The 23,305-nt window shown below is 35.9% G+C and overlaps 1 protein-coding gene across 5 annotated transcripts in view; it reads left to right on the forward strand.

The window, feature by feature from the left end:
* The window catches only part of LOC114487977 (transcription factor SOX-6-like), a 317,754-nt gene that overhangs the window by 112,213 nt on the left and 182,236 nt on the right, over positions 1-23,305 (forward strand). For 2 of the 5 annotated variants that reach the window (XR_003683555.2, XM_028501028.2), the window contains exon 3: positions 8,327-8,408. The exons of 2 other annotated variants lie outside the window; for them this stretch is intronic. The gene's annotated coding sequence lies outside the window, so the exon portion shown is untranslated. Of the gene's footprint in view, positions 1-8,326; positions 8,409-9,460; positions 9,607-23,305 lie in introns of all 5 variants that reach the window. One more of the 5 variants, XR_003683557.2, reaches the window with a different exon arrangement.

Here is a 23,305-nt window from a genome sequence, read left to right on the forward strand (position 1 = left end):
TTTTAAAGTCTATTTTGTCTGATATGAGAATTGCTACTCCAGCTTTCTTTTGATTTTCATTTGCATGGAATATCTTTTTCCATCCCCTCACTTTCAGTCTGTGTGTGTCCCTAGGTCTGAAGTGGGTCTCTTGTAGAGAGCATTTGTACGGGTCTTGTTTTTGTATCCATTCAGCCAGTCTATGTCTTTTGGTTGGAGAATTTAATCCATTTACATTTAAGGTAGTTATCAATATGTATGTTCCTATTACCATTTTTAAAATTGTTTTGGGCCTGTTATTTTAGGTCTTTTCCTTCTCTTGTGCTTCCTGCCTAGAGTAGTTCTTTTAGCATTTGTTGTAAAGCTTGTTTGGTGGTGCTGAATTCTCTTAGCTTTTGCTTGCCTGTAAAGGTTTTAATTTCTCTGTTGAATCTGAATGAGATCCTTGCTGGGTAGAGTAATCTTGCTTGTAATTTTTTTCCCTTTCATCACTTGAAATATGTCCTGCCACTCCCTTCCGGCTTGCAGAGTTTCTGCTGAAAGGTCAGCCATTAACCTTATGGGGATTCCCTTGTATGTTATTGGTTGTTTTTCCCTTGCTGCTTTTAATATTTTTTTGTTTGTGTTTAATATTTGATAGTTTGATTAACATGTGTCTTGGCGTGTTTTTCCTTGGATTTATCTCGTATGGGACTCTCTGCGCTTCCTGGACTTGATTCAGTATTTCCTTTCCCATATTAGGGAAGTTTTCAACTATAATCTCTTCAAATATTTTCTCAGTCCGTTTTTTTTTTTTTTCCTCTTCATCTTCTGGGACCCCTGTAATTCGAATGTTGGTGCATTTAGTGTTGTCCCAGAGGTCTCTGAGACTGTCCTCAATTCTTTTCATTCTTTATTCTGCTCTGCAGTAGTTATTTCCACTATTTTATCTTCCAGGTCACTTATCCGTTCTTCTGCCTCAGTTATTCTGCTATTGAGCCCTTCTAGAGAATTTTTAATTTCATTTATTGTGTTGGTCATCATTGTTTGTTTGCTCTTTAGTTCTTCTATGTTCTTGTTAAATGTTTCTTGTATTTCCTCTATTCTGTTTCCAAGATTTTGGATCATCTTTATACTATCATTATTCTGAATTCTTTTTCAGGTAGACTGCCTATTACCTCTTCATTTGTTAGGTCTGGTGGGTTTTTACCTTGCTCCTTCATCTGCTTTGTGTTTCTCTGTCTTCTCATTTTGCTTAACTTACTGTGTTTGGGGTCTCCTTTTCGCAGGTTGCAGGTTCATAGTTCCTGTTGTTTTTGGTGTCTGTGACCAGTGGGTAAGAGTGGTTCAGTGGGTTGTGTAGGCTTCCTGTTGGTGGGGACTGCTGCCTGTGTTCTGGTGGATGAGGCTGGATCTTGTCTTTCTGGAGGGCAGGACCATGTCCGGTGGTGTGTTTTGGGGTGTCTGTGACCTTATTATGATTTTAGGCAGCCTATCTGCTAATGGGTGGGGTTGTGTTCCTGTCTTGCTAGTTGTTTGCCATGGGGTGTCCAGCACTGTAGCTTGCTGGTCGTTGAATGGAGCTGGGTCTTAGAGTTGAGATGGAGATAGCTGGGAGAGCTTTCACCATTTGATATTATGTGGAGCCAGGAGGTCTCTGGTGGTCCAATGTCCTGCACTCTGCTCTCCTACCTCGGAGGCTCTGGCCTGTGACCCGGCCGGAGCACCAAGACCCTGTCAGCCCCATGGCTCAGAAGAAAAGGGAGAAAAAAAGAAAGAAAGAGAGAGAGAGGGAGGGAGGGAGAGAGAGAGAGAGAGAGAGAGAGAGAGAGAGAGAGAGAGAAAGTAAAATAAAAAGTAAAAGGAAATTATTAAAAATAAAAAAATAAAAAGTAATTTCAAAAAAGAAGAAAAACGAAAGAAAGAAGAGAGCAACCAAACAAAAAAACAGATCCACCAGTGATAATAAGCGCTGAAAACTATACTAAAAACAAAAAGCAAAAAACAAAAAACGGACAGACAAAACCCTAGGACAAATGGTAAAAGCAAAGCTGTACAGACAAAATCACACAAAAAAGCATACACATACACACTCACAAAAAGAGAAAAAGGAAAAAAAATATATATATCTATATATTTAAAAAAAAGTAAGAAAGCAACCAACTCAATAAACAAATCGACCAATGATAATATACTCTAAATACTAAACTAAGATAAACATAAAACCAGAATCAAATTAGATGCAGAAAGCAAACCCCAAGTCTACAATTGCTCCCAAAGTCCACCGCCTCAATTTTGGGATGAGTCATTGTCTATTCAGTTATTCCACAGATGCAGGGTACATCAAGTTGATTGTGGAGATTCAATCTGCTGCTCCTGAGGCTGCTGGGAGAGATTTCCCTTTCTCTTCTTTGCACAGCTCCTGGGGTTCAGCTGTGGATTTGGCCCCACCTCTGTGTGTAGGTCGCCTGAGGGTTTCTGTTCTTCGCCCAGACAGGATGAGGTTAAAGTAGCAACTGATTAGGGGGCTCTGGCTCACTCAGGCCTGGGGGAGGGAGGGGTACGGAATGCAGGGCGAGCTTGCAGTGACAGAGGCCGGCATGATATTGCAACAGGCTGAGGCGTGCCCTGTGTTCTCCCAGGGAAGTTGTCCCTGGATCACGGGACCCTGGCAGTGGCAGGCTGCACAGGCTCCTGGGATGGGAGGTGTGAATAGTTACCTGTGCTTGCACACAGGCTTCTTGGTGGCTGCAGCAGCAGCCTTAGCGTTTCATGCCCATCTCTGGTGTCCGTGCTGATAGCCGTGGCTCGCGCCCATCTCTGGAGCTTGTTTAGGCGGTGCTCTGAATCGCCTCTCCTCGTGCACCCAGAAACAATGGTCTCTTGCCTCTTAGGCAGTTCCAGACTTTTTCCCAGACTCATTCCCGGCTAGCTGTGGTGCATTAGCCCGCTTCAGGCTGTGTTCACGCAGCCAACCCCGGTCCTCTCCCTGGGATCTCGCCTCCGAAGCCCGAGCCTCAGCTCCCAGCCCCCACCCGCCCCAGCTGGTGAGCAGACAAACCTCTCGGGCTGGTGAGTGCTGGTCAGCACCAATCCTCTGTGCGAGAATCTCTCCGCTTTGCCCTCTGCACCCCTGTTGCTGTGCTCTCCTCCGTGGCTCCGAAGCTTCCCCCGCCCCACCACCCGCAGTCTCCTCCCGTGAAGGGGCTTCCTAGTATGTGGAAACCTTTCCTCCTTCACAGCTCCCTCTCAGTGGTGCAGGTCCCGTCCCTATTCTTTTGTCTCTGTTTCTTCTTTTTTCTTTTGCCCTACCCAGGTACGTGGGGAGTTTCTCACCTTTTGGGAAGTCTGGGGTCTTCTGCCAGTGCTCAGTAGGTGTTCTGTAGGAGTTGTTCCACATGTAGATGTATTTGTGGGGAGGAAGGTGATCTCCACGTCTTACTCCTCCACCATCTTGAAGGTCTCCCCTCTTGCTTTTCTTTTATATTTCATGCTTTTTACGTTACATTTAAGAAAGTTTCGCAAAACCCAATGTTACTAAGATTTTTTTCTATGCATTCCATTAGAAGTTTTATAGTTTTAGCTTTTAATTTAGGTATATGATTAGTTTTGAGGTAATTTTTGTAATAGGGTGAGATGAAGTTTATGGTATATATTTTGACTTATGACTCTCCAATTGTTCTAGTGCCATTGTCTGAAAAGATTATCTTTTTCCCCATTAAATTGCCTTGGCACTTTTGTTGAAAATAAATTGACCATATATATATAGATTTATTTCTGGAGTCTCTATTCTGTTCCATTGATCTAGTTGTCTATTTTTTTATGCCATTATCTTGATTACTGTAGCCTTATATTGATAGAATGAGTTGTGAAGTATTACCTTCTATATAATTTTCTGGAAGAATTTGCGTGCAGTAGGTATTATTACATTTTAAATACTTGAAAGACTTCACTAATGAAACCATCTGGGCTTGGAGTTTTCTTTTGGGGAAGGTTTTTAACTACAAATACAAATTTTCAAAATAGGTATAGGGCTATTGAGGTTATCTATTTCATCTAAGTTATGTGGTTTATTTAAGTGCATTGTATCTAAGTTGTTTAATCTATTGGCATAGATTTATTCATAATACATATCTTTTAATATTTGTAGAATATTTAATCATGTCGCCTCTCATTTATGCTATGAGAATGTAAACACAACATCAAATTTAATATTGCTTTCCTTTTTTCTATTTTATTGATTTCTGCTTTTAGTCTTATTATTTCATTTTTTTCTGCATACTTTGGGTTTATGTTGCCCTTCTTTTTCTAGTTTCTTAAGGTGAAAGCTGAGATCATTGATTTGAGACCCCCTTTTTCAATATAGGTTTTAGTGCTATAAAATTTACTTCTAAGTACTGCTTTAGCTGTGTTCCATAAATTTTAATATGTGGTGTTTACATTTTTATTCAATTCAAAATACTTTCTAATTTCCCTTTTGATTTCTTCTTTGATCCATGTGTCATTTAGAAGTGTTATTTCCTAATATTTACAGATTTACAAGCTATCTTTCTGTTATTGAATTACTAGTTCTTTTGTTGGTTGGCAAGTTCTATCAATGTAAACTAGGTAAAGTTGGTTGACAGTGCTGTCCAGGTCTTCAATATCCTTACTGATTTTTTTGGTTTACGTGTTCTACCCTTAATTGAGGGAGAGAGATTTTGAGAACTCTGATTAAAATTCTTCCTGAAATTTTATTAGTTTTTCTTCCTTGTATTTTGAAGCTCTATTAGGTGGATACATGTTTAGGGTCATTATGTCCTCCTACTGAGTTGACACCCTTATCATTGTATAAAAATCCCTTTATCCATTGTAATATTCTTTGCTTTGAAATCTACTTTGTCTGATAGCCCTGCAGGTTTCTTTTTATTAGTAGTACCATGGTATATATTTTCCATCCTTTCACTTTTAAAGTATTGTGTCTTCATTTAAAAGTGGATTTCTTGTAGCCAGTATGCAGTTGAGTCTTGCTTTTTTATCCAGTATGACAATCTCTCCCTTTAAATTTGGGTGTTTAGACCATCTACGTTTAATGTGATTATTGACATGGTTAAGTTTAAATATATCATATACTCTTTGTTTCTTGTTTGTACCACCTGTTCATCATTCTGTTTCCCCTTTTTCTTGTTTTCCTTTTAATTTTTTGAGAATTTTTATGATTTCATTTAAAATCCCTTATTGGCTTCTTAATTTTTTTGTTTTAATATATTTTAGTGTTTGCTTTAGTAGTTATAGCAACCCTATACAACTTATCACAGTCTTACTTCAAGTAATAGTATCCCACATCACACATGGGATGAGAATCTTACAATAGCATACTTCCGTTTCTCCCTCCTAGCCTCTGTGCTATTGTCATACACATTACTTCTACATATGTTAAATCTAAAGATAATTTTTATTATTTTTGCTTTGAATAGTCAATATTTTAAAGATATTTAAAAAATAAAAATAGTCTTTCATATTTACCCACATATTTACCATTTTCAATGTACTTTATTTCTTTGTGTAGATTCAGATTTCCATTTGGTAAATTACCTTCTGCTTGAAGGACCTCTTTAATATTTCTTATAGATTATGTCTGCTGGTGAGACGGTGATATTTCCATCACCTTTTATATTGCTGAAAAATCTTTATTTTTCTAGGTATAGACTTTTAGATTGACTTTTTGTGGTTCAGTAATTTAAAAATATTGATCCATTGTCTTTTGGCTTGCATTGTTTTCAGAAGGAAGTCTGCTTTAATTTTTATTATGTTTCTCTGTGTATGATGTGTCATTTTCCTCTGGCTGCTTTTAAGATTTTCTCTTTTTACATTGGTTGTAAGCAACATGGTTACTATGTGCCTTAGTGTAGTTTTCGTAATGTTTCTTGAGCTTGGGTTTTTCGAGATTCTTATATCTGTGGGTTTATAGTTTTTGTCACATCTGAAAAATTTTCAGCCATTATTACGTCAGAATTTTTTTTAACTCCCATTCTTTGTGGAATCCAATTACACACATTTTAGGCAGCCTGAAGTTGTTCTTCAGTTCTCTGATTCTGTTCACATTTTTTCATCTTCCCCCCCCCATTCTGTTTCATTTTGCATTGTTTCTATTGATAAGCCTTCAAGTTCACTTGTCTTTGTCCTGCAGTGTCAAATCTGCTTTTAATTCCACCCCTGTGATTTTTCATCCCAGACATTGTATTTTTTATCTCTAGAAGTTATAGTTGGGTCTTTATTGTATATTTGATATCTCTACTTAGTATGTTCAGTCTATTTTAGTTTCATGAACAAATAGAATGCAACTAATAACTATTTTAATATCCTTGTCTACTAATTCTCTCAGCTGTGTCATTTCTGGACAAGTTTCAATTGATTGCTTTTTCTCTTCATAATGAGTGGTATTTTTCTGCTTCTTCATGACTGGTGATTTGTTTTTAGATGCCAGAAATTGTGTGAATTTTACCTTGTTGAGTGCTGAATCTTTCAGTATTTCTATAAATATTTTTGGACGTTCTTTCTGGTATGTAGTTAAGATACTTGGAAACAGTTTGATCCTTTCAAAACTTGCTTTTAAGCACTGTCAGTTGGAACCAGTGCAGCCTACAGTGTAAGGCTAAGTTTCTGCACTGATGAGGCAATACTCTTCTGAGTATTCTGTCCAGTGCCCCTGGCATTGTGAAGTTTTACACTTTGATGATGGGAAATTGAATTATTCCTGGATTTGTGTGAGCTCTGGGGATTGATTTCTCTGCTCCTTTTAGGTATATCTTTCCCTAACTTTGGTTAGTTTCCTCACACATGTGTGCTTATCAGTAATTGTGAGGGATTCTCTGCAGACCTCTGGAAGTTTATGTGTAGGTCTTTCTCCTCTGTTACTTTTCCCTACCAACTATATCCACCTTGGCCTCCCTAGACTCCCAGCTTCGTCTTCTTAACTCAGTGAGACCATTAGGATTTGCCTCTGTACACTGCAGTTAGTAATTTCTTTCTTGAGGCAGTAAGCTGGGACAACTGTAGAGATGACCTCATTTGTTTTTCCTTTCTCAGGAATCACTTCTTCATTGCTTGATGTCCAGTTTCTGAAAACTGTTGTTTTTATATATTTCATCCAGTTTTTTTTAGTTGTTTAACCCAAGAAGGGTAAATCCAATCCCTGTTAGTCCATCCTGGTCAGGAACAGAAATGTCTACATATGTGAGGAAAATATATGATATATATTAAACATGCAGTATATTGAGTGCTTAACACATAGAAAGTATACAATAATCAGTCACTATTGCTATTTCTCCACCTGCATCCTGTTCAATAATGAAGCTTTATTTTATATACCACCTTCCATATGAATTATTACTCTTTATTCTTTGTACTCACATCACTTTTTTTTACATACTTTCATGATGATATGGATCTACATTGTAAATTTTGGTTTACTTGTTTGCATTTTGTGGTAAATTGTAAGCTCTTAGACAAATAAGATCTATCTTGTTTATCTATCATTAGTTTCCAGCATATAGTAAATGCTTAGATCTTTGTTGCATAAATGAATAGTCGAGAGTATCTCACACCTTTTATGAAATAATCAAGAGTAGAATTTTTGATTGGGAAGGAAAGAGAGATGGTTTAGTGTATGAGGACATTTGAGCAGAATGAAAGTAGAGAGGAGTTCCAGAGAGCAGCATGAGAGCAAAAGGTGGTTGGTTGAGGTTGATAATGTATAATAATGATAATGATAATGACAATCGTACTAGTAAATACTACTACTACTACTTCTACAGTTATTGTGAAGGTGAGAGAGGATAGAGGAGTATAGAATGGAGACTAGGAAAGACTTATTGTAGTATGTCAATGCAACCATTTTGTGATACCTTCAGCACCTTGCTGAATATAGATGGTAACGTTGGTAATATTTCATAAATGCATATTGTGTGAATCAGTGTAACTTGAATTGTTGTAATAGAGGCTTTTAAACAAAGTGCTGAGAGAACACAGTATACTTTTTGGAGTATACTTGTGAACCTTGGAAGGAAGTGGTAGGGATGGATTAACTGAGAAGAAGCAGAAAGAAATTCTAGATAGTGGAGAATAGAATAAACACAAAAAATACTATAGGCGATAGATAAGCATAATGTAACAGAAAGAACAAATGGACCTTGGAGCTGGGTTCAGTAGGGCTTCACTTTTATCTCTGTCACTGGTGTAACTCTGGAAAATTACCTAGCCTGTCTGAGACTCAATTCCCTCATCTGTAAAATGGGTGTGGTTGTTGGGAAGATTATATGATGCATAGAGTAAATTTATTTTATGTTGCAGATAGTGGGTCCAATAACTATTAGTTTCTTCTTTTTAGACATTCTATATCTTCTGATGAGGAAAGAAAAATGCTTCAAGAAGGACTTTGTGACCCCTCATCACTTTGTATAAGAGCCCAGGTATAATATATAATTTATGAGTATAACTAATGTTCCCGTTTATTTCCTATTTCCATGGCAAATGAGGATTGCATTGCATTTTTGTGGTCTAATACTAAGACCTAAGTAATTTTAACACCCAGTTTCTTTACATCTTCTAGTTTTAACTTATGTTTATAACTATTAAGATTATTGGCTAAACTTTACATACAAATGAAACAATTTTACTACCACAATTCAATATTTTTCAGAAATGTTTCTATTTATAGGGAATATATCTACATTGAATGAAAGATTGGAAAGATGAGTATCAGAAATCCTAAAATTTTTCAAGTCTGGAAACTACTTGTATTCTTTTAAATTATTTGTTTTATGAATAAAATCAGTTTTGATATTAATTTACCATCATGGAAATCATATAATACAAGGTACAGAGTAAAGTTTAGAAACTTTTGACTTTTAAAAAGTAATCATACTTTAAATTTCCAATTGGTTTATAAAAAACCATTGTTAATGTGCACTTACAAAAATATTTTGGATACATGGAGATTTTAAAAGGAGTTCTAGCATAACTAAGACAGAGTAATCTTTTATTTTTTTTCACTGAAGGAAAAATTCAGGACTCTTCCAGTTAAGTAACTCTGTCCTTGGTTTAGAGAACTGAAGAATTTGCATAGTCAATAGAGTAAAAATTGATAAGCCATTGCAGTTTTGGAGCTGATTTTCAGCACTGTTTTTGGTTTTTGAATACTTGCATTGACATATACAACTCATAGGTATAGTGCATAATGCTGCTGATCCTGCCAAGTGAAGAACCACCTTTAGTCATCTACCTAGTATCTCAACTGCTGGGTGCTGAGTTGGCAAGGATCTGGCATGTGGTAGCACCTGACTTCATCTGCTGTCTTCACTATAGACTGGTTCTTTGCATTTATGAATCTTAGTCTGGCCTTGATGACAGTTTGCTTGGTTGAAAGTCACCTTATTTTTAGTTTAAGACGTGTTGCCTCCATGATACTTGTGAACATGTTGAGAGGCTGAGTTTTGATGAATCTCACAAAACACCTCAACAGGGCATGAACTGAAACCAAGGAGCTGACAATATTATTAATTCGGCATTTGGCAGTATTGTGGATATTAATGCATTCATAGTTCATCTTGACAAACCTGGGCCCAGTCACATGTGAAAATGAGTTTAGTCATCTAATATTAGTTTCTGGTGAGTATTTTTATACTTTTCTTTCAAACTATAGAGGAAATGAAGAAAATATTAGTCACTTCCTAGAAATGTAAGGTTCATAGCCCACACGACTATGTGTTGTGAAATAAAAAAAAACGCTTTACAATAAATTACCATCTTGATTTAATTAAATAATGCATAAGAATTCTTATAGTGCATTATGGCTGATTTGTGATATTTTAAATTGCCCATTTATTCATAGTTTCAGAGTGAAGTACCTGTTTTGGTATTTCAGCTAAACATGTAACTCTTAACTTTAAATAACCAGTAAATTTATGTAATCTATGCAGGTAAACTATATAAAGCATTTATCATAAAATTTAAAACATGCTAATAATAATACATGTAATAGCTAAGTATATTCAGTATTTAGGACTTAAAGTTATTTTACAAATATTGCTTTCATGGGGAAATAAGTGTATCTTCTTGTAATAAAATGCCACAGGAGTGACACAATTTTATTTAATTATTAGTAACTCCAGGACACACCTCATAATATGTGGGGCCTAGAAATAATACGGCAATGACTGAAGTGGAAAGATCTTGCTCCTTAAAATTTGGTGGCTTGTTGAGCTGTCTGAATCATCTATGTCCTTCTCCCACATACCCCAATACATTTTATGATCACAAAAGAATTATTTTTAGATCTCTAAACTAGCCTCTTTCAGGCTAATATAACCACTTTGTTGTAAGATTTCTTCTTTTAAAGGTATAAATGAAGAATTTAAATTTTCATGTGAAGAAAAAGGATATTATTTGGTCCTTGAAGTATTTGGGTCCATATTTCTACCTAGAAATCCTAACTATTATAGTCAAGTTGAACTACAAGGGGAAAAAGCTTATAAATTAAGCTTTTTTTTTTAAAAGGGCCATCTATTTATTTATTTATTTATATTTTATTTTTGGCCGCGTTGGGTCTTTGTTGCTATCTGGTGAAACACTTTGACTTAAAACTGGAAGGAAATAAACAAATCAAATGGACAATATTGGGCTTCCCTGGTGGCGCAGTGGTTGAGAATCCGCCTGCCGATGCAGGGGACACGGGTTCGTGCCCCGGTCCGGGAAGATCCCACATGCCGCGGAGCGGCTGGGCCCGTGAGCCATGGCCGCTGAGCCTGCGCGTCCGGAGCCTGTGCTCCGCAACGGGAGAGGCCACAGCAGTGAGAGGCCCGCGTACCGCAAAAAAAAAAAAAAAAGGACACTATTTTGGATGCTTATAAGCTTTTAATAAATTTCAGTATAGTCAGGCTTATGTCTCAATATTATATTTTCATTCACATCTTCAAATGGGCAATTATGTCCACATGATAAATATGTGGGGTTAATGATGGTAATTTGCCACCTGTGTCATGAAGCAGCTCCTTTTCATCCTTATGTAAAAATTTCCATAGTTTTCTTGGTAATTCTTTAGAGTATAAAAAATCTGAATTAAAAGGAAAAAATTTTACACTATAAAAATCTCACTCTTGCCAAGAAATGAATTATACATAAGGTCTGAAAATAAGTAGAGTAGAAAAGAAGAAGAGATATATTTTAGACAGCAGATTGGATCCATTCAAAGAATTTGCAGGAATGCTTTCATTATGCTATGGTAGTAATAAATGGTATTGTGCTACAAACTTCGTAATAAAAATGGAATAGGTTTTAAACCAAAAGCTGGTTTGGTAACTTTGGCTCAATTTCTTGCCACTTCTGTATCCCTTGCAAAGGAGAATCCACTACATCTTTGTGAACAACCTGAATTTCTCTTGCCCTGGAAAACCATACAGTCCAACTTGGCTTTTGACACAATCTAAACTACTCCGATTAGGTAAAGCTGATCTTAAGAGAAAAATTGGATACTCAGCAAACCCCAGCAGATATTTTGACACAATCTTGGAGCTGATAAGTCATCATAAATTTAAATATTACCTTTCCTAGCAGAAACCTCACTAATAAATGGTTTCGAATATTTTATGAATGACTGATACCCTACTTCGTTAATAAGTCCTCTGGAAAGCTATGACTTTTTTGGGACGGTTTTACTTTTGGAGGAAGGAGTGTTGAAGAGAAGGTACTGATGAGGTGTCATATAATTTTACAAGTTGCATAACTGCTTTTAACTACAAAACTATCTCTGATTAAAATAACAATTGAGCTTGTAATTTTTTCTGAACAGCTGCTGCTACAGGGGGTCATTACCTTGGAGAGCTCGAAAATAATCGTACTCTTGGTACATGAGTTATGTAGTCTTGTGTTTTACAGCAAAGCACAAAGTTTAAAGCCTATAGAAGAATGTTATTTGAAAGCTGTCAAACCATGTTAAAAAAGACTGCATCGTCAAAAGGCCCTGGTGGCCACGATTCTGCATGTAGCCTTGTCTTATTCATTACAAAATGCATGTTTATAAAGTTCCACAGAGCATCCAATTCCCAGTTCACTTATATCAGCAAGACTTAACTTGCTCATTAATCTAAATTCTTTTGCAACTTTAATCTACATGTTTAATTAATCATAAAATGAGGCGGTAAGTAATTTCAGCAATGTGTGGCTTGTTATCAGATGCATTTAATCACTCTTCTGTGAGCTCATTTGGAAACACCTGAAGATGTCGAGTGCAGTCTGAATAAGCATAAATTATTCTTTGTCAGTGTACTTCACTCAACTAATAAGACATTAATTTAAAAGGCACTGTTTGTCATTTTTAGATCTTTACCAATATTTTTAGCTTAGCAATATGACTCTAATTGTATATATGATTCACAACTAGTGCCCGACATAGAAAAGGGTAAGAGTTTAATTCATTTTTCTTATTTACATGTAATTATGTCATGTAATCTTAGTTTTTAATGAGGATTAACCATCTTGTAAGTATTCATATGCTTTTGGAATAAGGTACTAATTAATTATAGTTGGAAAAATTATTTGTTGGTACAAAGGCTTGTGATTTCTTGTTGTTGCCTAGGTTAGGTCTGAAAAGACATGAGGTTTGGGAGAGTGCTTTGATTTGAGGTTACAGGTATTGCATAGAGATTATATGATGCAGATGTTAACCTTAAAAAAATTCAAGTAAAACAGTTATATTCAGCTATCCCACATAATAACATATGTAATCCTTACATAGGACCAGGTAGCCTAAGATGATGACAGTCCCGTTTTTTCCCCCTAGTGTCTTAAGAGTATTGCACAGCTGACAGCATTTTTTTGAAAAAGACAAGAAACAAGAACAACAATAAAAGCTAAAACTCACTCATCGCTTCAGAGCAAAAAAAAATTCATGAGGGCTGAATGAGTTATATATCTCAATGCTGACAACGAGATATATTTTTATAGGAATAAAAATTGCATTTTATAGGATGTCATCACCTGTCCTGTTCATGCCATGAGAGCAGTGACACATGGTAAGAATAATTATCTCAGTGGAAACAAATTTATTTACCCACCGTGGAACATCCCTGTTTATCTTATGAACTTATATCACTCATATGCTATCTATGGATTGTCGGCAGTGAGCCAGAGGGGATGATTCCTGAAAAGGGAATATTGGTTTGAGCTGAAATATAGCCATATTCTCCATTTTTATTTGATGTGCACATCTCCTGGGTTTCTTCCCTTTCTTCAGGGATCCTTTACAGTTAGCTAACGGTTATTTATATGTCCATTTCTTGCCTTATGCCTCATCACTGTGTAAAAATTCTCCTTCCTGTTTTCCTTTGTAAGGGAAAACAAAATCCCAGGAAATCTCATTTGTACTGTTCAAGTCATATAGGCCATCGCAGCTCATTGCAATGAAATGCCATTTACCCTTATTTCACTTAAGGCACTATAAATTGTTTTCTTAGAACCACTGATGAAAACTTCAAATCTTCTTTAGAGTCATTCTTGAGAAACAACATTTCATTTGAACTTAACTTTCTTGGTAAGAATACTTTTCTCATTCCTGTAAAATCTTAGTGGATAGACATATACAGTCTAATATGAAGGCTTGCTGTCAGTTTTTCTTGATAAGAAACCGCCAACTTCCCTAACTCCCCTTCCCTTGGCAAAACCTGAGATAATGTTTTCCAGACAGATATGTTTTCTAACTTGTTGTTTTGGTGCAGAGAAAGAACACGGTGTTCCCCCCTCTCATCCCAACTGATGTGCAAGAGGCCTGCCCTATGGTCCTGTTAAGTTCCTCTACACAAATACAATGATTTATTTTATAAAATGCTATATATTAACTGTAGCTATTTGTCTGTATTACGTACTTAAAGAAGAAAATGATAAATTTAGTTCCATGCAGCTCTTATACCCTCAGATGTTTGGATATATGCTGATGCAGATATATATATATATATATATATATATATATATATATATATATATATACACATTCACAATGTTACCCAAAACACACATACACTGACACTTTTGCCCAGTCACAAACAATAAGGACATACCACTTAAACATGCTTCTTCCACGGAGACCTCACAGTTGTTTAGAATGCACAGTACCCAGAATGAGGAACTACTCCAGTGGGTGCAACTGAATGAGTGGATCTTCCATATCCAGCTGAACTGACAGAGATGGTTAGCGAGGCTCTGATTGTAATGCACAACTTCTGTGTCTGAAGGACAGCATGCTGGTAAAGAAAGTGATTACTGGTGGCAGAGGGGGGTGGGTGAGGAATGAGTTAGGAGCTTGTGCATTGTGGTGTCTACTAGCAGCGTGCTCAGGGGGAGGGTTTGGAAGTCCTGAGTCATCAAAGTCTTCAGCTGCAGTGGGACTTCAGGCTCAGCAGATGAATGAGAATGTCACAGTGCAGTTGGTTACAGGCAGTACTTCTGACTTCATACTGCAAGTCTCAATATCTTATTTATGTTAAATGTAAGAGAGCAATGATGTATTCAGTTATGCTTTGCGCTACCTCAGGAGAAAGCCTAATATCTCCCTCTCTCCTCCCTCCCCCCAGTTTCTTAAACAAATGAAATTCCATTCTAATTTTTACCAAAAAATCCATGTGTTATTTCCTATAAACACTTACATAATTTATGCCCACCCATCTTTCCTTTGAATCCAGGTTTTGTCTGTGAACATTGCTTGCTTTTTTATAGCAGGCTCGTTTTTCTTACTCATTTGAAATTGGCTTTTATTAGATCATTTAGGCATATCAGTACAGTACATTTGGTGGCTTTATAAGAAGTTCTGATGCTAGATGTTCAAAGCTCTGCTCAGATGACATTTTTATGGATCCACACAGCCTTGCTCATATATGAAAAGAAGGTATTGAGTTATACAGATGATTAAGTTATTTCTCTCAAATTTTTATGAGAATGGGTTGACTTGAAGTTGTGTTACTTTCCTAGTGCCCTCAGCTTAGAAACTTTGTGTGTATTTTTAGGCAGCATCTGCATCACTTATATTCAGGAGAACATAATAATACATACAGTTTTAGAAACTGTATTTTCCCCATTACCCCTAATTCATAGGATTGGCATGATTACAACTCTTGTTGTCATCATATTAACAATGTGTTATAGCCACTAATAATCATTTTTCATGCATACTTCCAGGTACTGTATTTGAAAATCCCAGACTTCATATATAGTAAATGAGGAAGTAATTTATAACTTTCACATTGAATTCTTGCTTTTTCAAATTTGTGCTTACCCTTTTGTAAAGCATATGACCTACTTAAAAAAGGCTAATAGTCAGTTACCTGTTTTTTAGTATTTTTTAATCTATATCACAAAAAGACTTCTTTGAAGTATACACAGGGATGTATTTGTAGGCAATTTCCAACTAACTAATGGGAGAAGTTCAGAAAGTTTGTTGTTTGGAATTTGGAATGGATATTTTTATAGAAAATGTGTTATAGATGGTGATTTGATTACTTGTGCAACCTACTGAAACCCATTTAACCTTATAATATGGCTGAATTATACTATTGAGAGTACTATAGTAGCTGACTACTGCCTGTTGAGTGGTTTTGGTATGAAATCTCATTTTGAAATCTAACCTCAATAACATTCCTTTGACCAATTTTTGATGGTGGGATTTGACATTTCCTACTTCCGCTCTGCCAGTTGCACAACAGTGGAAATGAAACACTCCTTGAAATGGAATTTGGGAGGACTTCCTGTTGTCCCTAGCTATGGAAAGAAAGTAACTGGGTATTCTGGCTGAAGTAAGAGGGAATGGATGACCCTGACATGAAGGTGTATATCTGTTTACAAGCAAAGGGCATCCTACTGGAGGTTTAAATATTTTGAGAATGAAGAAGGAACATTTCCTAATTTGACACTGATGAGCCAAAAGGGTGGAGAAGATCAATACTTCTGCCCATTCACTATGCTTTACAGTATATTCCAAGTATTTTCATTGTATATCTTCTACTTTCTCCCCCACCCCAGTCCCATAATTTTGGCTTTTGGTTTTTAAATGGTAGCACTGGTGATAGTAGTTCAGTTTCTAATATCAGAACAGTTTTGGAATGTATTATTAATTAGGTTTATATAAGATGAAGTGATATATGCATATAGGAAGCAGCTGAGGTTGACTCAAAATTAAATACAGGTGGCTCTCCTTATCTGAGGATTCTGCATCCACGGATTCAACCAACTGGAGATCGAAAATATTTGGGAAAAGAAATTCCAAAAAGTTCCCAAAAGCAAAACCTGAATTTGCCATGCACTGGCAACTGTTTACATAACATTACTGTTTAACTATATTATATCCTTTGAGAGTATCCAAAGAAAGTCATATGAAAGTGCAAATAGGTAATGGAAAGTTTATTTGGTCACATGTAAAACATCATCTTGAATCTCAGCAGTTGACTTATATTCATCCCTTTTACTTCAAATCTGGCAAACTATATGTATTTTTTGATTGCCAAGGGGAAAGTATGAAAAAAGGAGAGTAGTGGGGAGAAAATGAGAGAAGTGGTATTTTAAACGGCTCTAAAGATTTAAGTTGTCAGAGAAAACAGTTTGATGAATTATGGGTAAAATAGAATTTAGTTTCCCAAAGAAATACATGGCTCAAAGTGTAGGGAGAAAGTGCTTGGCAATATAAACCATGTATTTTTCTTAACCTGGGAAGTTTGAAAAAAAAAGACACATTTGGCAAAGTGAAAACTCAGCTGACTTCATGCCTACTAAGTGAAAAATCCGATTCTTTATCATCCAAGCACATAGTTGGGTAACTCACAAACAGAGCTACCCAGTGTATAGGTTGCAATGGCAAGAAGCCAACAGTGAAATCAAACTCATAAGCACCCTATAGAAAACCCCTCAAATTACTGCTGTGCTGTTGCCAGCTGTATTGCCAGAGAACAAGAGCTGTACAGATTTCTATGGAATGACTGGGTTACTTAACACCGCTTGATTGGTTCTGTTCCTGCCCCTGTTCTCTTTGGCTGACAGCTGACCACCATACTGGTTTGGTTTGAAATAAGACTGAAGTGAACACAACCACTTATATGCACCTTCCTCTTGAACACTTCTGTCCCTTCCTGCCACCCCAAACCCACACATACCCTATATATCTTGCAAAAGGGGAGATAAATATTACTGAGTTTATTTAAGTAAAGTGTACTGGGTGGCACTATGCTGTCCAGTTATTCTACAAATCCATCAGATTTTTAGGAGAAGAGTCATTTCCTCAATCTTTTATTTGTAAGTGCCTGAATTTATTGAATGTGAAAAATATCTTAAATCCTTTAATTTTACTAACTTTTTCATTTTACATCATTGCATGCTTCATGATCCTAGAGCTAGACTGGTTATCCAGAAGCCATATAATCTTACCCTTTTGCCCTGGGATAATCTCTGATAGGTAGCTACTTCTGTCTATAGTATTTCAAATAAGAAGATATCACAAGATACCCAGAAGGGCACTAGATGGCTTCAATTGCTACACTGCATGAATTAGAGAAAGCTTTGAATGAGCAAGATGGTTGGTTGGCCCTTTTCCTGTTATACAAAAGCTCATGGATTCACATGTCCTAGTTTCCATTAAGTTAGCAGGCTTTTAAACTTTTTTGACTGTGATTCAGAGTAAGAAGTGAATTTCTAATCTGACCCAGTATGCAATCTAATATAACCAAAGTAAAAAGTTTACATGAACAATACTTATCTTTAATATGTGCGATGTGTTTTATTTTCTCCTTTCTTCCCTATCCTTGCCTCTTTTTCTGTTGCTTCCTCTCTCCTCAGTTCCCTTCTCTCCTTTTTAATAAAAAAATGCTGATTCGTACTCAGAAAATTTACTTTATCACTCATTCACTCCATAGTTTGAAAAATATTGCATTAAAGTAAGCACTTTTTAAAAAAGTCTTGATCTGCATGTTCTTTGGTCTAAGATTTTTTTTTAATTGAAACATAGTTGATGTACAGGTCTACCATTGTAGACCTGCGTCTTCACCTGAGTCTCCTACACAAGATACTAATTCCATTGCCTGTTTATCATTAGAAAGATAAATTTTGTACTCCACTAGTGGCATATATAGCCTGTTAATAACACCATGTTCTAAGTGCTTAATTGTGCCAGATGTTGTGTTAATGCTTTATATATATTTGCCATGAGAATTTTATTATTTAATTATCCTCATTACCCTGTGAGGTAGAAACTGTTATTACACCCATTTTTATAGTTGATGAAATTGAGACTCAGAGTGTTCTATCAACTTTCTTGAGTAACAGAAAATGATAGAGGTTGATTTCAAATTTGAGATTGTCTTCATGACCATGCTTTTTCCCTCAACTCTAATACGTTCTTAATTTTACCTCTAAAAAACGTTAAGTACTTTTGTGAAGAGTATATATATATATATCACAAAGAAAAGCAGACTTGTGATGGTGGTCACCACATATTTTTAATAATGTAAATTGAAACTTCTTGATAAAATAATTTTTACTCTGTAAAGAAAAATAGAAAGAACAGAAGAAAGAAAAAAAGCACACCTCTCCAGAGCCATGGATATAAAAGCTTGCTGTTCTACTTAAATCTTATATAATTGAATGTTGTAAAAGTCTTCTTTTTAAGGAAAAAAGAAATAGATATACATGGAATGACATCTTATGCTACAGACCAGGATATTTTAGCAAGCCAGAGGAACTCAAACACGAATGAAGAGTGGAATTTTCCTTTCGTTTTCTATAATAACTATGTTTGTTGGACAGAAAAACAGAGGGAAAAAATGACCATCCTGCCTGGTTTTGAAGAAAAACTTGTTTATATGTGTAATACATTGGATAAATTGTTTGGGATCACGTTGACTATGCAGAAATGTGACCATTGAAATTCTTAAGCAGGGTGTGGGGCTGTCGGTTCCATGAAACTAATTAAGTCAAATAAGAATTAGTATTTGTGAAGACAGTTGACTTACCTCATTTTTTCAATCTCTGTGAAAGGGGAAATGTTTTAGAAAAAAAATAATGGGTACATTTGGCTCTTATGACATTTTCTTCCCTGTCCCCAACCCCTGCCACATTCCTAGGTTTAGTACTAGACAGTTTCCCTCTTTCCTCCATTCTCTCTTTCTCTTCTCTGCTATCTTCCTTCTCTTCTCCTCTCCTGTGACTTTCCCTTCTGTCCCTGCTACTCTCCTTTCTACCTTCTCATCTCCTCTGCCCCTTCTTTCATTCTTACGTACAATCCTTATAATCTCCATTATCACCTTCATTCTCTTAGATTCGTGAATCTTCTAGGTAAGGTGCAAATGGACCTTGTTTCTGTTTATTAAATTGATAATCTAGAAAAATAACATCCTTTCTACCTACTTGCGTCTCTCTCTTTCTCCCATAAACCAAACATACACTTTCAGAAGAAATCTTTTGTCTTATTTTTGGAAACTGTTGAAATGTTGCTTCCTACATATCTTCTTGGGAGTAAAATGTGTCTATGGTCATTGTATGACCATTAAAGAGAAAATCAAAGATTCCATACTAAAAATTGGCATTGACCCAGATACTTCTGCCACACTAACTAAAAATGAACCTTTGCAGACACACTTTTATACAAGGAGATGGACTTGTTCAATATGTAATTGCTATGTGATGCTATCCCAGAGGAGAATTTGAAAGCAGGCAGGTGTGCTAGATCTAAGCCTCATTGAACTCAAGGTCAGGAATCTAAAACTAGCCTCTTCAAGGGTACTCAGACAAAGTGGAATAAGAGGAACTTGGATTCAAAGATACTACAACAAAAACATTCTTTGAAGTCCAGAGGAAGTTAAGAAGTACTTTCAGTGACGGTAGAGTGTAATAAGAGCATGATCAGTAATAGATATATGATTGAGATATGTTGATAAAACTCTAAAATACTGCTGTGAGTAGACAGATTTGGTTTGTTAATGAAGATGTAAAAACACTCACAGACACTGGCTGCAACCATGTTGGGCAAACACACAAATATACAAATCATGGGCTAATTTTGAGTGTGTTGGTAGAGTGAGATGCAGAACAAGAAGTAAAGCATATATATATTCAGATAAGATCTGAGACAAAGGAGAGCAACAATTCACTATTAGTTGGGTCAGAATTCTCAGAGTTGGTGGATTGTATGTTACAGTTTCTCTGATTTATTGAATCTAAAGTAATAGGTAAAATGTTACTCTTGTCTTGTTTATATATTTTAATTGAATCTTTAGGTAGAATCCAAGCTTATATATCTTTAGACATGGATTCTATTCTTGATTCAAGATTCTTCTGGACCTTAGGATCATGTAAATGCTGTCAAGATATCACCTCCCTAAAGCACCACTGGTCAAGTATCTTTAAAATTAACTAAAATAAATGGATTTTTGTGATGGGGCAGATGCAGCAAATATGAATTTGATTACTATGTGTAAGTTAACTTTGTTTTATTCTATGCTTTGGGCTTTGAGTCTAACCTTGGTCAGTCTCCTTGGTCAGAAGGAGGAATTGGCAGAGAGAAAGTGGACACATTACTAGCAATCTCTACTTTTACTTAAGCAGACTTCAGCCCTGCTCTTTATCACTCTTAATTTCATTGTTTGTCCATTCACCTATTTCTAACAAAGATACATGCTTCACTTTTTTACTATCTTTAACTTCTTATTAAATAGTTCCATTAAATATCTGCAGAGTGGGGCTTCCCTGGTGGTGCAGTGGTTGAGAATCCTCCTGCCAGTGCAGGGGACACGGATTCGAGCCCTGGTCCAGGAAGATCCCACATGCCGTGGAGCAACTAAGCCCGTGTGCCACAACTACTGAGCCTGTGCTCTAGAGCCCGTGCTCTGCAACAAGAGAAGCCACCGCAATGAGAAACCTGTGCACTGAAACGAAGAGTAGCCCCCGCTCGCCGCAACTAGAGAAAGCCCGCGCGCAGCAACAAAGACCCAACGCAGCCAAAAATAAATAAATAAATAAAATAAATTAAAAAAATAAATATCTGCAGAGTGGAAGTGAATTGTGCACATAGTGTCAGCATGGTTCCACACAGTCTGCTTTAGGATGTGTTCTCAGGGTTTTAGGTGTTTCAGGGGAAGAGGAACGAAAGAGAAGTAACATTTATTGAGTACCTACAGATATGTTATCTCAATTATTACAAGAACTCTGAGGTGACAGTTATATTTAGATAAACTATTTGGAATCAGCAAACAACCCCGTTAAAAAAGCAAAACTGCCAGATTCTTAGTTAAAGGACAATAAGAAAATGCCAACTTATTCTTGTCATTATAATGGGCTGAAATGAGAAATAAATGAGATATAAAAATACAAGTGAGAAATGTGAATGATGAGATATGAACCATTACCATTTGCCTTACCTCCATAGTGAATTATTGGAAATAATGCATCTAAAAGAGGAAATGGCTCTGTAATTAGTACGACTTTATAACAAGTATCTCAGAAAAGACAAAGATTCATTCTTCTGCTCAAGTGAGGCAACGCTTCTTGTTCTAATTTACTTTCATGTGTATTGTCTAGATAGGGGAGTCTTGGTAGAACCACAGGCATCAACTATTTTTAACATGTTCATTTAATTTGACTCTTGGGAAAGGGATCTTTTGAGGCAAAGGGTCTTTGATGACAAAAGATATCCTAAAATCCTAAAGTTTCTACTTCTTGATGTCCCACTCCAAGTTTTATTAGATAATAATTACCAATTTTTAAACAAAATACTAAAAAAATAGATGAGGTTACATGTTTAAAAATATAGAGGAGCTATCTTTTTTTTAACTTAAAAAATTTGTGGAGATTTCATCAAGCATCTAGCACTGTGGTTGATTTATAACAGACGCTCAATAAATATTATTGAAATGAAATGTGGAAATAAATATGTGCATGTTCATTTATTCATTCTTTGTTTAATCAACAGACATTTACTGAGGGCTTAATATGTCCCAGATAGATATGTTTGAGATTTAAATGTGAATAGCATACTAAAGCCCAGCCGTTAAGTAGCTTAAAAATCTAATGGAGAGACAGGTAAAAAGAGAAATTATAATAACATATTAGACTCAGAATTGAGATATAAATGAAATAAGATACACAAAAGTTTGAAATTTGCCAGGGAGAGTTGGGGGAAGGCTTCATTGAGTAGGCTAACATTTGAGCTGCTTCTTAAAGGCATAATAGGGAGTTACTTAGAGGGGATGTGGAGATAGAAAGAATATTCTAAGCTGAGGGCATAGCATTTGTAAAAGCATCTAGACATTGAAAGGGCCTGATATGTTTTAATAATTGTAAGAGTTCAATATCATTGCCACATATGGGGCAGAAGGGATAGGGAAAGGGATTAGGTTGAAAATAAGAGTTTTTGATGGCACAGTTGATTATTTCCTGATATAACCTGGAAAATGTTTTATTCCAACTAATTAATTTCAGTAAGATGGGCATTTTTCTAGGAAATTACCCATTTTATTAGAATCCCCATGATATACCTTTTAGTGCCTTTTATATAGCAAATGAGATATTAAGCTATTAAAGTGATGAAGTTGTGCAGAGTGTGATATGATACAAAAGCAGTTTGGAATGATGTATTGAAAAAATTGCTCGTCACCTTTCCTTAAAGTAGTCCTTTTTGAGTTGCTCTTTGAACTTACCTATACTTTATCAGCCAGTTAATTTGCTAGACAACTTATAGGTCAGTCAAATAGTTCTAAATCCTAAGAAGTAAAAGCACTGAGTGGTAACATAAATACACTTTATTTATGGTTAATAGTTTTTATTTCTATTTTTAAGAGAAAAAGAATATGCAAAACGTGAATGCGTATCATCTCTCTAGCTTCAGGAAAATGTTAGCTGGGTATATTTTTGTTTTCCTCATTTCTGTGAGCTACTTATGATGTACACTTTTATGACTTTATTCTAGATGTGGGTTTCATTTTCACATAAGGAGAAGGTCAGGCTTTACAATGTTATTAAAAAAATTTTTTTTTTCTTCCAGAGAAACATCTCAGAGGTTCCAGGCTTCGTTTTAGAGAAATTATAGTTCTTTTAACTTTAAATTGCTTCGGTAGGTCACTGCCAGATTATAGAGAGCATGATGTGCTTTACAAGTTGAAAAGTTTTCCACCAAGTAATAGCAGCAGTGAAAATTGTCAGAGAAACAACTAATTAATCTCTGCTCCTTTACAGCTGTTTAATGCAATGCATAACTAAAAGTCCTGTTAAATTAATTAATGATTTCAATTACGAACTTTTCTCCAAAATGTTATGATTCATATCAGGCTGATAATGCAGTGACCTG

This window comes from Physeter macrocephalus, chromosome 16 (assembly GCF_002837175.3).
Source record: "Physeter macrocephalus isolate SW-GA chromosome 16, ASM283717v5, whole genome shotgun sequence".
Taxonomy (NCBI): domain Eukaryota; kingdom Metazoa; phylum Chordata; class Mammalia; order Artiodactyla; family Physeteridae; genus Physeter; species Physeter macrocephalus.